General features: G+C 44.8%; 2 non-coding genes and 1 pseudogene across 2 annotated transcripts; all 3 read left to right on the plus strand.

Moving 5' to 3' along the window:
• The first annotated feature begins 1,896 nt into the window (after nucleotides 1-1,896).
• Nucleotides 1,897-2,868, plus strand: LOC116093245 (annotated as a pseudogene).
• An 11,233-nt stretch (nucleotides 2,869-14,101) lies between these two features.
• LOC116094619 lies at nucleotides 14,102-14,265 on the plus strand. The gene has a single exon (XR_004120237.1). It is a non-coding gene; the product is annotated as a U1 spliceosomal RNA (small nuclear RNA).
• A 1,103-nt stretch (nucleotides 14,266-15,368) lies between these two features.
• Trnan-guu lies at nucleotides 15,369-15,442 on the plus strand. Its single transcript has one exon. It is a non-coding gene; the product is annotated as a tRNA-Asn (tRNA).
• The last annotated feature ends 239 nt before the right edge of the window (nucleotides 15,443-15,681 follow it).

Raw genomic sequence — 15,681 nt, forward strand, 5'->3', positions numbered from 1 at the left:
AAAAAGAATAACCTCCCATGGCACTGCCACTCACTGTAGGTCAGCTCTGTGCTGTGGGGGAGGAGACACAGTGGAAGCCAGGACTAACGAACTCAGCTATCACTCAGCCCAGATCCAGGACACTGAGCTGGCACAACCCCAACATCTACTCTATCTGTGAGCTGCTGGAGCACATGAAGGGGCTGGTCCTGTGGATAAAGCTGCAGGGTCTCCATGGCTCCTGGCAACAGCAGGATATCTGAGAGGAATCCCAGTATTGATGGTGTAGCGGGAGCTAGAGGCCTTGAACCAGACCAGTGACTCACTGCAATGAGCATTCATCTAAAGCAATTTGGGCAAAAGGGTATATACTTAGTGACACACTGCAGCTTCCAATGCTACTACGTCGAATGAATATGTGCTGGAGAAGCTGGAAGGATGGAAGAGCTAAGTAGTGGTGTGGAAATGTCTGGTTTCTTTGGAGACTTTTTGTGTCATGAGCTGTGTCTCTGGAAACTGTCTTCTGAGAGGATCTTTTGCCGAGGCAGACACTTGAAAAGATGAGTGATGTTTGGAAAGAGCATGAAATCGTACCCAACAGACAGTCAACGACTCGTTTGCATTGGTTTGTCTTGCAGTGTTTTGTTGGTCTTTGCTTGTTGTGACTTTGTAGAGAGAAACTCTCCAAAGAACTTCTCACGGTATTCTGGATACTTCTTGCCATTTCCTCTGACTTAGGCCAATTTGGCAGAACCTTGGAGGCTCTGCTAGGTCAAGCAGCTGTGTTTGATTTGTGATTTGTGTTTGGTGTTTGCTATTGGACTGGACTGTTGATATCCTGATAACAAAGATTGGAATTGCCCCCAAAGAACTACTTCTCAACAGCTCCACAACCCCATCTGTCCTATTAGCCATCTTTGTTCCCTGCCTTCCGTCGGTGGTCTAGAAGGGAGGCTGAGACATTAAAGAACCCTAAATAGGGTTTGAAAAAATCTAAGCCTTCAGAGTGGTGTGTACACGGCGGAACTGGAGACACGACAGCAGTGACTGGTGTGAAAAAAGGCCTCGGTTGACAGAGGAGCAGATCATTACCCCGTAGTGTCAGCACAATTGTGTGCTGCAGCCTGGAGCTTTCTCAGACATGATCCAGCTGCACAATTGGCCTGGCTCTGAACACAGGATGCTGGAGATAAAGAATGGTTCATTTCCTGGATTGGACCTCCTCAAAAGACCTCCATGGTCCATGCTTCTCCCGGAGCCATGCTGGTCAGTATCCCAAGCTTCAATAGAGGACGATATTGATACCTGTGGGCTATAACTGCTACTGGACATCAGGCAGATGTCCTTGGCACATGCTGGTGCCAGAGACCAAGTGAATGTTCATGGTCTGTACTGTTGCCAGAAACTCAAGTGGAAGTCTAAGATCCATGCTTCCAGTGACTGTGAGAGGCAACAAAGCTGCCCTTGCAGCGGTATGGACAGCTGCAGACAGTAGACAAAGAAAAATATGAAAGGCTTCTGTGACAACCCCTGCCCACACCCCACCTCGAAGGTAACAGTCCAGAGAGGAGGCCATCAAGGAGAATATTTTTTTTTTGTTTTGTTTTGTTTTTCGAAACAAGGTTTCTCTGTATAGCCTTGGCTGTCCTGGAACTCACTCTGTAGACCAGGCTGGCCTCGAACTTAGAAATCCGCCTGTCTCTGCCTCCCAAGTGCTGGAATTAAAGGCGTGCGCCACCACTGCCTGGATAAGGAGAATTTTTTAAAAATTGTGATGGGGGTTCTGGAGTATAGCTCTCCAAGGTCGATGGCTTCTGACGGGGGTGCATGTGGAGAAGAGCTCATCTTCCCTTGGGAGGCGGGGGGATGGCCACTAAGAGTTTAACCATGTTCCAGTGAGTACATGGACAACATAAAATGGACTCTGTTTTCTATTCCTTTCATTTTGGGAGGTCGCAGGGAGCAGACATAGAGGGCCTGGGAGGTGAGCAGAATAGGAATGTATGACATGAGATTCCCAAATTAATAAAAATATTATGTTGAAATAAAGGGAAGTTCCTGTTTCTTAGATCTGCTGTAATCTGCTTGCAACCCATTCACATAATAATACTCTTGTTCCTTCCCTTTCTACGGATTTTTCAAGCAATGCATAACAGCCCATGCTCTTGTACCTGTGAACATTGTATCTCTCCTATAAAACGGACTTCAAGGTGTGGGGCCATGTGCAAACCTGCGTGTGGTGCAGGCGAGAACCCTGAAAATAAACAGCCACTGCTTTGCGAGTCACCCTCTTGATTCTACGTCTGAGTCTCCTCCGCTGTGGGCAGCTCGGACACAAGCTGTAACTGCAGCTAGAGGCAGCAACGAATGCTTCAAGTGTGACAATCTGGCCACTGGGACAGGGAATGCTCTACTGGTGGAGGTCCGGCTCATGGAATGAGAAGCTGCGGCGGCAGAGGTGGTTTTACCTCAGATAGAGGGTTCCAGTTTGTTTCCTCGACTCTTCCTGACATCTGCTACGACTGTGGTGAGTCTAGTCGTCTTGCCAAGGATTGTGATCTTCAAGAGGATGCCTGCTATAACTGCGGTAGAGGTGGCCACATTGCCAAGGACTGCAAGGAGCCCAAGAGAGAGCAAGAGCAATGCTGCTACAACTGTGGCAAGCCAGGCCATCTGGCTCGTGACTGTGACCACGCGGATGAGCAGAAGTGCTGTTCTTGTGGTAAATTTGGACATATTCAAAAAGACTGCACCAAGGTGAAGTGCTATAGGTGTGGTGAAACTGGTCATGTAGCCATCAATTGCAGCAAGACAAGTGAAGTCAACTGTTGCTACTGTGGTGAGTCAGGGCATCTTGCACAGGAATGCACAATTGAGGCTACAGCCTAATTAATTTCCTTTGTTGCCCCTCCTTTTGCTGATTGATGGTTGTATTATTTTCTCTGAATCCTCTTCACTGGCCAAAGGTTGGCAGATAGAGGCTGTTCCCAGGCCAGTGAGCTTTGCTTGTAGTGTAAAAGGAGGAAAGGGGGAAAAAACCCGAATTTCTGCATTTAACTACAAAAATAGTTTATGTTTAGTTTGGTAGAGGTGTTATGTATAATGCTTTGCTAAGAACCCCCTTTCTGTGCCACTGGTGAATAGGGATTAATGAATGGGAAGAGTCCAGTCAGACCAGTAAGTCCTTCTGGGTTTGAGTGTGTTCCCATGTAGGAGGTAAAACCAATTCTAGAAGCATCTAAGCTTCCATAAATAGCTTTAATTCTTAGTATAATGACAACTTTGGATTGTCTGACCTCAGTAGCTATTAAATAACATCGAGTAATATCTGCATCAGGCAAGAGCAAGCATGAGTTGGGAGTAAAGTAAAAAGACAAATGTGTTGACGGCTATGCCAGGGAGTCTGGCTAACACAGAAGCAGTTTCATCCCAGGGTTGATGCTGGGCAACCCTGATGATGACAAAGGTGTAGAACACATTTTTTCAAAGACTAAATCTAAAACCCAGAATAGACATCCGATGCTCAGAGTTAGCGTAATTTGGAGCTATTCAGGAATTGTATCTTCACAGAAATCAAGATATTATTTTTATATACTATATCACTTAGACAACTGTGTTTCATTTGCCGTAATCAGTTTTTAAAGGTCGGATGGAAAAAGCAACTGAAGTCCTAGAAAATAGAAAATGTAATTTTAAACTATTCCAATAAAGCTGGAGGAGGAAGGGGAAAAAAACAAAAAATAAAAAAACAAAAATAAAAACAAAAAAACGGAGTTCAAGAACCCAGAAAGGGCTGCTATTTTAAGTTTTGACTTAGGGTAAGGCAGCCGGTTGTCCAGTCCCAGGTGCATCCCAAACTACATCTTGCTTTATTTGAACAGTCATGGATTTGGTCTTTTCTTGGAGACTTTCATCTCAGCTGCTTTGGGACATGTGCTGTCAAGATGACCCTTCCCACAATTTCTATGATAATATACAATTATTAAAGCTTATTTCACTTAGAGTAAAATTATTTAGATATTGAAAAAAAGTGGTCCACACTCAGATTCTTACAGTAAATCACTTTCATCCCTGCATATATACCTGGATATATTTTCTAATTTTACCTACAATAAAAGCCTTCCTCTTAACCATACCATGGAGGGGTCATGTTGTCAGTTCCTTTACTGTGCCCCTTTGCATTTGGAACTCACAGAGATGTGCCTGCCTCTGCCTCAGCCTCTCAACCCAACCTCTGGAGTACTTAAAGGCCCGTGCTATTCCGCCCAACCTAAATTTTATTTAGTAGTCACATGACTGAATGTACACTTTTCTCTGCCCCTCTCCCTCCCTGCCACATCACTTTCATCATTTAAAATCTTTCATTTTAAATCTGTTGCTGTGGTTATCAGTCCTTCATTTGGTGCTTTTGTGGTGTGGTGTGGTATGGTGTGGTATGGTGTGGTGTAGTGTGGTGTCATGTGGTGTCATGTGGTGTATGCATATGCTTGTAAGCACACTGGGCAGGTATCCTAAGGCTTAGGGCATACTGAGCACTTGCTCTGTCTTTGTGCGACAGCCCCACCCCTGATTTTGGTCTTGAAGGGTCTTATGACCACAGTGTATGGACACTGCACCTCAGCTAATGCAACAGTGGGTGTTGTGCTGTGTACCTGTAGCTGTCCAGTGGCCACAGACGAACCGGATTTACCTGGAAGGAGGGCTGGAAATGAAAAGAGAAGGAGGGCAAGAGAAGGATGAAGCCAAGACAAGGTTCTGATCAAGGCTCAAAGTTTAATGTTCAGCACTGCATTTATAAAGGGAGAACCCACAGACCCATCCTTTGTCTCAGCGGGAGTATGTTGCAAAGCAAGGTCAGCACAGCAGCCCAATCTTCTAAGTTCCCATGAGAACCAGCAGGTACAGCCAAAGCAGTTGCCCATCTGGGCTGGTAAGGTTGGTAGTGGCAAGCACTCAAGGTCTGTTCAGCCTGCTCAAAGCTGGGAACGGCCTACTCAAAGCTGGAAAGGCCACAGTTCCCCCTTTTTTATTTTTTAAAGATAAGCAGTACCAGTTGCTGCACCAGGGCACAAGATTTACTTGTTTTCCTTAATCCCATCTAGGGTATAGAGTGGCCAGGAGACCATGTCTGTCTTAGGTCTATATTGCTCCTTCTTACCCGTCATGGAGACCAACATAGCATTGATGTATGTCTCTGTCTTAGGTTGATTGGAGCTCAAGAACACTCTTACCCATCTCTGACTAACCGGCTTTTTATAGCACACTCTTTCCCATACAATCCAAAGCCACGAAGGACACGTAAATATGCACTTAATGTAACTCTCCATAGTGATGAATAACTGTCATGGTGAATAGCTGAGCTTGCTGAAAGCGATCCTGTATGAAGGCAACCAATCTGTTTAAAGTACAAGATCCAAAAGTTAAAAGCAACAAAATTATAATTAATGGTCCAAGCAATGTAGAAATTAAAGTTGTAAGCCATGCAGAAGTGGAAAACCAGGATTCAAACCATCCCCAATTCTCTTTCTCTTTTCCTTTTGACCAGTCCTTCTTGAACTTTAGCCACAGAATCCTTTTCTCCTCCTTTATGATCGATGTAAAAGCAACATTCTTCGTGGAGGGCTGCACACAGTCCTCCCTGTTGAAGGAATAAAAGATCAAGTCCCTTCCTGTTTTGAAGGAGTACCTCAGACAAGGAGGTTAGAGACTCTTGCAAATGGGAAATAGAAATTTCTATTCTTCCTACATCTGTATCTATTGCCGTTCTAAGAAGCTCATAATTTTTTCCTTGCAAAACCAGGGCAGAAGCACCAGTAGCTGCTCCTCCCACACTGAGGCTGTCAGTACTGAAATAGTTAATGCTCTAGCAAGTTCTCTCTTGGGGCCAGAGAAACCTCCATCCCAATGAGCCAAGAGCTCTTCATAAGAATGATAAATGAGGTGGTGGCGCACACCTTTAATCCCAGCACTTGGGAGGCAGAGACAGGTGAATTTCTGAGTTTGAGGCCAGCCTGGTCTACAGAGTGAGTTCTAGGACAGCCAGGGCTACACAGAGAAACCCTGTCTTGAAAACAAACAAACAAAAAAAGATAAATGAGCCTAGGAATAAGTTGAACAAGTTAACAATAAGTTCAACAAGTTGAACAATAAGTTGTTCAAAAACTTGAATCTAGGGGCTAGAAAGACAGCTCAGTGGTTAAGAGCACTGACTGCTCTTCTAAAGGTCCTGAGTTCAATTCCCAGCAACCACATGGTGGCTCACAACCATCTGTAATGAGATCTGATGCCCTCTTCTGGTGTGTCTGAATACAGCTACAGTGTACTTATATATAATAATAAATAAATCTTTAAAAAAAAAACTTGAACTTGAAAATGATAAGTGAGCCTGGGAATAAGTTGAATAAAAATTTTGGAGCTATCAAACACTTATGTATGAATGCAAGGGTAAGACCTGTGGAGCAAACCCACCATCCCTCTTTTGTTTTGTTTTGTTTTGTTTTGCTTTGTTTTGTTTGAGACGGGGTTTCTCTGTGTAGTTTTCCTGGAACTCACTCTGTAGACCAGGCTGGCCTCAAACTCAGAAATCTGCCTGCCTCTACCTCCCAAGTGCTAGGATTAAAGGCATGCACCACCACTGCCCAGCCCACCATTCCTTTTTTAGGAAGAATAAGATAAGATGGGGAGGTGGGAACAGCAAGCGCTTGATTGCGTAAACTCTGTCTTTTATAAATTTTCCCTGTGCAGGTACCCAATCCAGAAACTTCATGTTGAGAAAGGCCTATGCCAGATTTCTGATTCCATTGACAATCAGAAGAACTATTTGAATAAGAAACATTGCTGGATAATAAAGCAATACCTTCATAATAAGGAGGTGCTATATCATAGCAAAGCCAACAAGAAATGAGTAAGATTAGGATAAGTATCATTAAGCATATGAAACATGCCCACCATCAATTCTGTAAGGGGAATAGGGAATGTAAGAAACTTAGCTAGGCTGGGCTGGTGAGATGGCTCAGTGGGTAAGAGCACAGACTGCTCTTGCAAAGGTCCTGAGTTTAAATCCCAGTAACCACATAGTGGCTCACAACCATCTGTAATGAGATCTGATGCCTTCTTCTGGTGCATCTGAAGACAGCTACAGTGTACTTATTTATAATAATAAATAAATCTTTAAAAAAGAAAAAGAAAAGGAAAAGTAGCTAGGACTATGAGAGATACCAGACACTGGAGAAGAGAATAGGGAAGCGATAGTCATTTTTTGTTCTTCTTAGCACTATTCTTTCTATTCTTTTTAGCACTATTCTTCCTTTTAACTTTCTTATTCCTCTTTTGGGCTTAGTTATGACCTTATTAGGTCCTACTGAGAAAGAGATAGGCTAAATTTTAAGCTTGATGGTAAAGAGTAACCCACTATCATAACTTTCCTTATAAAGTTGAAGTCCCTAAGTTTTTCCTTTTAGCCAATCTTCCTTTATCTGTATTCCTGGATTAGTAAAGCTTACCCATAAAGGGTTGCAAGCCCCTGAATATCTACAGGTAGAAGTAAGCAATTTGATTGTGCTTCTCAAGCAGTCCCCATTATTTGAACTGTTTCTTTTAACAGAAATCAGATCGCAACTGGAGGAAGGATTCCACCTAGCATTCCCTGTGGTAACACAACTCCAGTTGTAATAGAAAAAATGCTGAACTCCTCCACACTGACATTGCTTTTCTCAATTAATTTGATCCTTAGGGCAGACATAAAAAGTAGTATTTAAAAGACGGCATCAAGTCCAAGGTTGCCCACATCCCATATCTACACATGTTGTCCTGAAATTCTGCTCGTTTTTAGGGAGTGACTGAGGTGAGGCACCAGAGGCTGCGGGAATGTCCCAGGTATCTAATCCAGCTGCTAATTGGCAAAGATCAAACACAAGGTCTAGCCACTAGGTATATGGGGAGTGGCTTTGAGAATTGATAGAAAACACTTGCTCCTCAGTAAGGGTGGAGACTATACTTCAGGTTAACTCAGCTGGCTGGTAGGGATTCTGAGCTTTCTTCATCATTAGTATCATTATCAATAGAAGGCTCAGGGATCCGTGTCCACTTGATGAACCAATCTTTCAGGCAGCCATTGGGCTCCATTTTCTTCCTGTAAAAAACACAGACAGAACTTTGCCCCCATATTAAAACAGGGTCGGGACCATTCCTACATTTCTAGAAGCTTTTCTCATATGTAGAGAAGCAAAAATGAACCCTGAACAAGAGTCAATACAGACATGTATATATTTCAACTTTCCAAATTCTGAATAACGAGTTACATCCATATGCCAAATATGATTGGGCATAAGGCCTTGTGGATTAACCCTTAAATGAGGAATTGGAGATAATGTAAGACAGATAGGGCATTGTTTTACAATCATTCTAGCCTGCTCCTTAGTGATCTTATGTCAGAGCCTTAACGTATGACTAGAGAGATGAAATTTATTATGATCATGTCTAGCCAATGTAACAGGATCTGAAACTAAGGCTTCTATTAAAGCTATGCCATTGCGAACATTGCCTGCAGCTAAAGGTCCAGGAAAATCAGAATGAGCTCGTATATGACCAATATAAAAAGGATTTTTTTTCAGGTAAGAATGATGTTTTGTAATTGTGAAAACCTAACCCTAACCCTAACCCTAACCCTAACCCTAACCCTAACCCTAACCCTAACCCTAACCCTAACCCTAACCCTGGTGTATTGAAATGAAACACACCACAAGTCTCCTTAAAGGAACTGAGCCACATATCATTAAAAAGAGTAAAAGTATCATTTACAGACTGAAAAACACTCAACTCTGTTGTCAGTTCTGCTAGTTGGGCAGAGAGCCCAGGAGTCTCTATGACTACTTGTTGATTATTTATGAGATATCCCATTCGCTCATCCTTCTTTGGAGCCATCAGTGAATATTAAAGGAGCATTATGTAGAGGCTGTAAAGATATCATATTAGGAAATATTACTTTATGTACATTTAAAAATTTTATTAGCCTATCTTGAGGATAATGATTGTCTGTTATGCCATTAAACCCTATTTCAGCAAGCACACAATCCATACTATGCTGCTTTATCCAATTATTTTGTTCCACATTAAAAGGCTGAATAATGATGTCTGGTTCTTTGCCAAAGTAAATCAGTGCTTGTTTTCTTCCAAGTATAATCATATGAGCAACTACCTCATAATACATTTAAGAGATATCCTTGAATGTATCCACATAAGAGGAGCTTTTTGCCACAATAAACCTGTAGGTATATGAGTCGTATTAAAAATCAACAAATGTTCCCAGCACTTGGGAGGCAGAGGCAGGTGGATTTCTGAGTTCAAGGCTAGCCTAGTCTACAGAGTGAGTTCCAGGACAGCCAGGACTATACAGAGAAACCCTGTCTCGGAAAAAAAAACAAAAACAAAAACAAAAACAAAAAATCAACAAATGTAAGGCAATACATTTGTTTTTCAATAGCTCTATCTACTCACTGTAAGGCCAGCAATCCTTCTGAGGTTGAAGCTCGAGGGGAGGTGGGACTAGAACTCCCCCTAAGAATATCAAATAAGGGTTTCAATTCCCCTGTAATAAGCTTAAGTAAGGATGAAGCCAACTGATATCACCTAACAACTTTTGAAAACCATTTAAGGTTTTTAAACTGTCCCTACAGATAATTATCTTCTGGGAGTAAATGGCTTGATCTATAAGCCTAAAACCTAGATAATTATAAGGATCTTGAGTTTGTACCTTTTCTGGAGCTGTTTGTAATCCTTTATCAGCTAATGCCTGTTGTAAATCTCTATAAATCTCTATAACATAAAAGTCCTGAAGGTCTTCTCCTGCTGATAGGCTATCATCTGTGTAATGTATAATGTATACTATTGACCATTGACCATTGCTCTTTTTTTTTTTTTTTCATTTCATGGTATCTTGGGTCTTTTTTTTTTCTTCTTGGCCATTACTGTCTTATAGGCTGAATGGCTTGTCCCACAAATTTTTTGACATAATGTAGGGCTATTGGCCATGCCCTGGGGAAGAACTATCCATTGATATCTTTTTATTGGCTCTTAAAATTGATAGAAGGAAACTGAAATCTTTTATAATCCTGGGTGTGCAAAGGAATAATAAAAAAAATCTTTCAAATCTACTACTATTTTATAATATCCTTTAGGAATGGCTACAGGAGCCGGGCAGTGGTGGCGCACACCTTTAATCCCAGCACTTGGGAGGCAGAGGCAGGCGGATTTCTGAGTGCAAGGCCAGCCTGGTCTACAGAGTGAGTTCCAGGACAGCCAAGGCTACACAGAGAAACCCTGTCTCGAAAAAACAAAACAAAACAAAACAAAAAGGAATGGCTACAGGAAATGGAAGCCTAGGTTATAAAGCTCACATAGGTACCATGGTTTATTAACTTTTCTTAGATCTTGTAGCACTCACCATTTACCAGATTTTTTTCTTAATAATAAATATTGGAGTGTTCCAGTGTGACTGAGATCGTATTACATACCCCATCTCTATTTTTTCTTTAGATAAAGGCCACTGATCAACCTACACTGGAACATTATTAAGCCATTGAATTTCATCAGCATGGGATGCAGGCAAGACAGTGGCCATTACGAAAATACCCCAAGCCTCTAGTGTTACAGTGAGACTTAGGCCTTTCAAATGTCTTAATGCCTTGTCCTTCCTTTCCTAGCTCTTGACCAGGCAAAAATCCCTGTCTTAGCATACGTCTAGTCACTACTTCATTAGGACTGCACATCATAAGACCTATGTGTGACAAGAGATCTCTTCCCCAGAGTGTAACAGGCAAATGGGGCATGACACAGGGTTGAATTTGTCCTGAATTGCCTTCCTCATCTTTCCAGGTTAGAAGTTTGGAATTTTGTTTTTGGTTATTGGCATAAACAATCCCTTGAAGGTGAGTAAGACTATCAGATAAAGGCCAAGTTGACAGCCAGTCTTGTTCTCTAATAATTGTTACATCAGCCCCAGTATCTATTAATCCTTCAAAACTTTTCCCTTCAATTAGTAATTTAAGGTTAGGTCTCTTACTAGTAATAAATTGGACCTGGTATACATCCAAGGAGTCAAAGCCATCTTGTTCTCTTTTACTTTTAACAAATTTGGAATGTAGTGGATACAAGGGAACTAAAACCATCTGAACAATTCTCTTGTTAGCAGGTACAGTTATAATGCCATGGGGAGAAGCAGCCATAATTCTAATTTCTCATGAATAATCATTATCTATGACTCCTAGGTAAATCTTTGTCCTTTTATAATAATGCCGCTTTGGCCTAAAAGCAACCCCCAGGTCCCTGGAGGCAAAGGCCCCAAAACTCCTGTAGGCGGCGTCTGACCTCCCATTTCTAGGGTCAATACTGTGTAGGTGGTGGAAGTGAGATCCAATCCTGCATGTCCTGGGGTTGCTCTGATAAGTTCAGAAATGGATTTCTCTGGCTTGGCAACAGCTTCATGGCCTGATAAGCTGCTTGCTGTGGATGTCTGAGGGCCTGAGACTGATCCCTCTGCTCCTTTCCCGACAAGGGACAGCCCTAATTATCTGTTTAAGATCTGCATTCCCTGGCCCAGTAATTACCTTTTCTGCACTGAGGACAAATTCCTGGGGTGCGACCTGATTGTCTGTTCATACCTCTGTTTCTAGGACACCATTTTTTTTTTTTCCCGAGACAAGGTTTCTCTGTGTAGCCCTGGCTGTCCTGGACTCACTTTGTAGACCAGGCTGGCCTCAAATTCAGAAATCTGCCTGCCTCTGCCTCCCAAGTGCTGGGATTAAAGGTATGCGCCACCACGCCCGGCTAGGACAACCATTTTTAAAGTGACCCTGACCTCCACATTTAAAACATTCTTTATTCCCTCATCTTTGTGAAAGCATTGCTTGCACAGTGGTCCCCTGTAAGGCAGCAGCCATAGGGTCCAGTTTCTGCACAAAGACGAATGTATCCAGATAAGTCCGTCTGTGCTTTGTATGTCCAGATGGCGGCAAGACATGCTGCATTAGCATTCTCATAAACCAATTGTGTAACAAAAGGAACTTCTGTGCCTGAGGATTTCCAAAAATTCTAACAGCTGCTTTTTTAGCAGTCTGTCCACAAATTCCTGAAATGGCTCATCAGGACCCTGTTTGATGCCAGAACTCCACAGTAAGTAATGTCCTCCTGACAAAGTAGCCTTACATATAGTTTTCCAGTCTTGAGGGGTTGAATTTGCTTCCATCACAGTATCCAACAGAGCTTGTGTGAGGGGAGCTGTAGGCCCATATGTGCCACAGCTGTTTTTAATTCCTTCATCACTTTGAACTCTAACATTTGATATTGTCTGACTATTACCCTGCTGGTCAGTTGTCTCCATCACTGGGAAAAGTAACACTTCAGATGTATCCTGCCCCTCACTGCAAGCCTGATTCCCAGCTCTTTCTAATGGTGATTGGCATATCGTAGAATTACTGCCCTTTTCTGTACTTGATGCACTCTTTAATTCTTGTAGCTCATTTGTCAATTTCTGCAGCTTCATTTCCAACTCTAATTTATAGACTTGCATGTCCGTCTGGGCAGTATCTTTTGATGCTGCTGATATTGCAGGAAAGGCCATAGGCGGAGCAGAAGGTATGTACGGAGGAGAATCCTCATCACAATATTTGGCAGCCCCTTCTTCTAAATCAGCTTCCTCCCCTGGATCTAATTCATCACCAGTGTCTCTAACCTCAGCTCTTAAAAGCCTTGTAAGGTTTATTTTTCTCTAATTTAGAGTTGAGAGAGACTTTTCCTGAGCAAGCCTTCTCTGACAGGCATTCTCCCTTGAGTTCTTCAAGCTGTTCCAGGGCAATAGCTATTGTCTGTGAGGACTCTCGATGTTTTTTTATTATCAGTAGCATTATAAGTGCCCAGAGGCAGAAGGTGGTAGGATCTGCCTCCAGTGATGACAAACATCAGAACTTCTCCAACCTATTCCCAGGTTTCCTTACTCAAAGTTCCTCCTCCTGGAAACCATGGACAGCATGATTCTATTTGAACTAAAAAACTTTTTAATGTCTGTTTTGAAAACCCTGCTCCTCTTGCCTGAAGCAGCTCTTTTAGGCTGCGGACTAAGGCCTGGTTTGAATTCTCCTGCCCCATTGTGCTGTCACCCCTAGGTGAAGTCCATGTAGGGCCAACCCCTCTTCAACCTATTATCCCCGCAAATGCACCTCCTGCAACAACAGTCTCCAAAAGATAAAACTTAAAGCTAGCACTAGCATTAATGTTCTATGTTGCTTACAATGCACTGCCTGCAACAACAGAAATCCACTTCCTCTGCTTCCCAAGTGCTGGACTTAAAGCTGTGCCCCACCATGCTGGCCACTGAGAAGATAGATGTGCCCCACAGACATGCAGGAGCCCGAGGAGATCCAGAGAGGGCTTATTGGGTCCCCTAGAACAGGACCCCAGACTTGGGTGAGCCCACATACCAATGTCCCAACTCAGTGTCAGTTTCGTGATGTTTCTGTAGAAGAGAACACAGAAAAGGACAGGTAAATAAGTGAAGAGCCCTTTAAGCTACAGCGGGGGAGACGCGCGGCAGGCAGGAAGGCGGGCAGGTTGGAGCAGCGCAGGGAGACCCCTGCCGTAGGGCTGGCTCCTGTGCTGCCTGACGACCTCCGACTTGGAGAAGATGGGCGTTCCTTCGTCCGTACCCAAAACAGTCAGCCACAAGGATGTTGGGACCTGGGGGTGGGCAACGAGAGGCTAGTTAGGGGTAAGAGGTGGTGCAAGGTGATTTGTCTCTGGCCCTTCAACGCTCCAGCACTGCGCAAGGGAGAAAGGTCAACAGGCCGGGTGACCCTGCTGCAAAAGGTAGGGGCAGGATGTCGCGCTTGGGTGCCGGACGGGGGGCGTGGTTATGCAGATGAGGGTCGCGCAAGGACTGCGGCGCCGGCAGGCGCTGGGGAAACGCGAGGGATTTCACCTACGCGTGGGAGGGAGAGCAGGTTCCTGGTGTGACTGAAGCTTCGTGACGGCGTGTGCGACCGTGTAGGGCCGCAATCGAGCGGGGCGAAGTGACCGTGTGTTAAGAGTGGAGGGCGTGCGGGTGTGGTTCGGGGCGGGTGGTTGGGAAAGCATACTTACCTGGCAGGGGAGACACCATGATCAGGAAGGTGGTTTTCCCAGGGCGAGGCTCACCCATTGCACTTGGGGTGTGCTGACCCCTGCGATTTCCCCAAATGCGGGAAACTCGACTGCATAATTTGTGGTAGTGGGGGACTGCGTTCGCGCTCTCCCCTGGCATTTCTGTGACCAACATCAGCCTCATCTCCTTAGTTAGCTTTGCTTGCTCAGTTCCTTACTCCTTAGCGCAAACTGCTACGGGTTTATTTTCTCCTGCCGGGAATGGGAACCAGTGGGAAGACGCCGTTCACTTCACTAACTCAGCTCTGCAGATTCACCTCACCCCAACCTCTCGCCCAATCAATCCTTCTATTGTTTCTTCCTTGCTTCTTTGAGAGGTCACAACTACCTCTTTTGAGACTTTAGAAAGTTAGGTTGTAAGCTTAAGGAGAAAGTCGCTTTTAAGATTTCACCTCAATTTCCTTTAAGATTTGCCTTATTAATGCCACAGAGCACAAAAGGAACCTATCTCGCAAAATTGGCTTTCAAACTTTTTCAGCCCTTTCGGTCTTGCTTCCTGTGCTCACACCACTTTCCCATACGTTTTTGTAAAGTTATTGAGTCACCCCTCATAGTCTTCTAGTGCAAGACAGGAACGGCTGCTAGGAAGCAACTCTTCCTTTGCCCATTGCTTTCTGCCTCCCCACACCCCCCTCCCTCTCCCTCTCCCCCCACCCCCTTCTAATACAACACCGTGAGTTTACTGTCCTCCTAACAAAGTTGGCTCGGTTCAGAAACGCTCGTGTCTCTCCATAGTCAACATTCTCTGGATTTGCCTTGGGGCTCCACCGGCCCCGCCTCCTCTAGGACCGCACCCCGCAGTGGGTACCCCGCCTCCGTCCTCTGCTCCCCTCCCCTCGGCGGTCCCTCTCTGCTCCCCGGCCATGTCCCTCCATCTCCCTCGGGGTCCGGCCTCCCTGAGCACCCCCACCTCACTCCCCGCCTCCCCCACGCGGACCGCGCGGAGGCTCTAGCATACGCCGGGGGTGACCAGCCCCTCGCGCGTCCGTGCTCCGGTCTGCGATGGATCGGACCCTAAAGCGCACTTGGGCTCCTTCCCAGCGTGGGGCTTCCATGGGCCCCCGATCTCCGGTGGCCCCGGGATCCCAGCGTCCGGGAGGGGCTGGCTGCGCGGTGCCGCGGATCCTGCGGTCCTCGCAGGTGTGACCGCCGCCGTGACGCACGCCTGAACAAGGAACCGGCGTAGAGCTTCTGACACCGTCTCTGTGGCGCAATCGGTTAGCGCGTTCGGCTGTTAACCGAAAGGTTGGTGGTTCGAGCCCACCCAGGGACGACGCCTAGCTTCCCCTTAGTTAGGCTTTTAACAGCCTGACGCTTGCTCCGAACGTGGAAAATTCACACTCCCTACATCCTACTCACAAATTACCGAAAACCCGCGGGAGACGCAGCCCATAGCGAGGGACTTTACCTCCCTCTCCAGTCTCAGGAGTCTTTTTGTGGCCTGTCCTCGGGAGAGGGAAAAAGCCACACTTTTTTTTTTCCGTGTGTGTGTGTGTGTGTGTGTGTGTGTGT

This window comes from Mastomys coucha, unplaced genomic scaffold (assembly GCF_008632895.1).
Source record: "Mastomys coucha isolate ucsf_1 unplaced genomic scaffold, UCSF_Mcou_1 pScaffold16, whole genome shotgun sequence".
Classification (NCBI taxonomy): domain Eukaryota; kingdom Metazoa; phylum Chordata; class Mammalia; order Rodentia; family Muridae; genus Mastomys; species Mastomys coucha.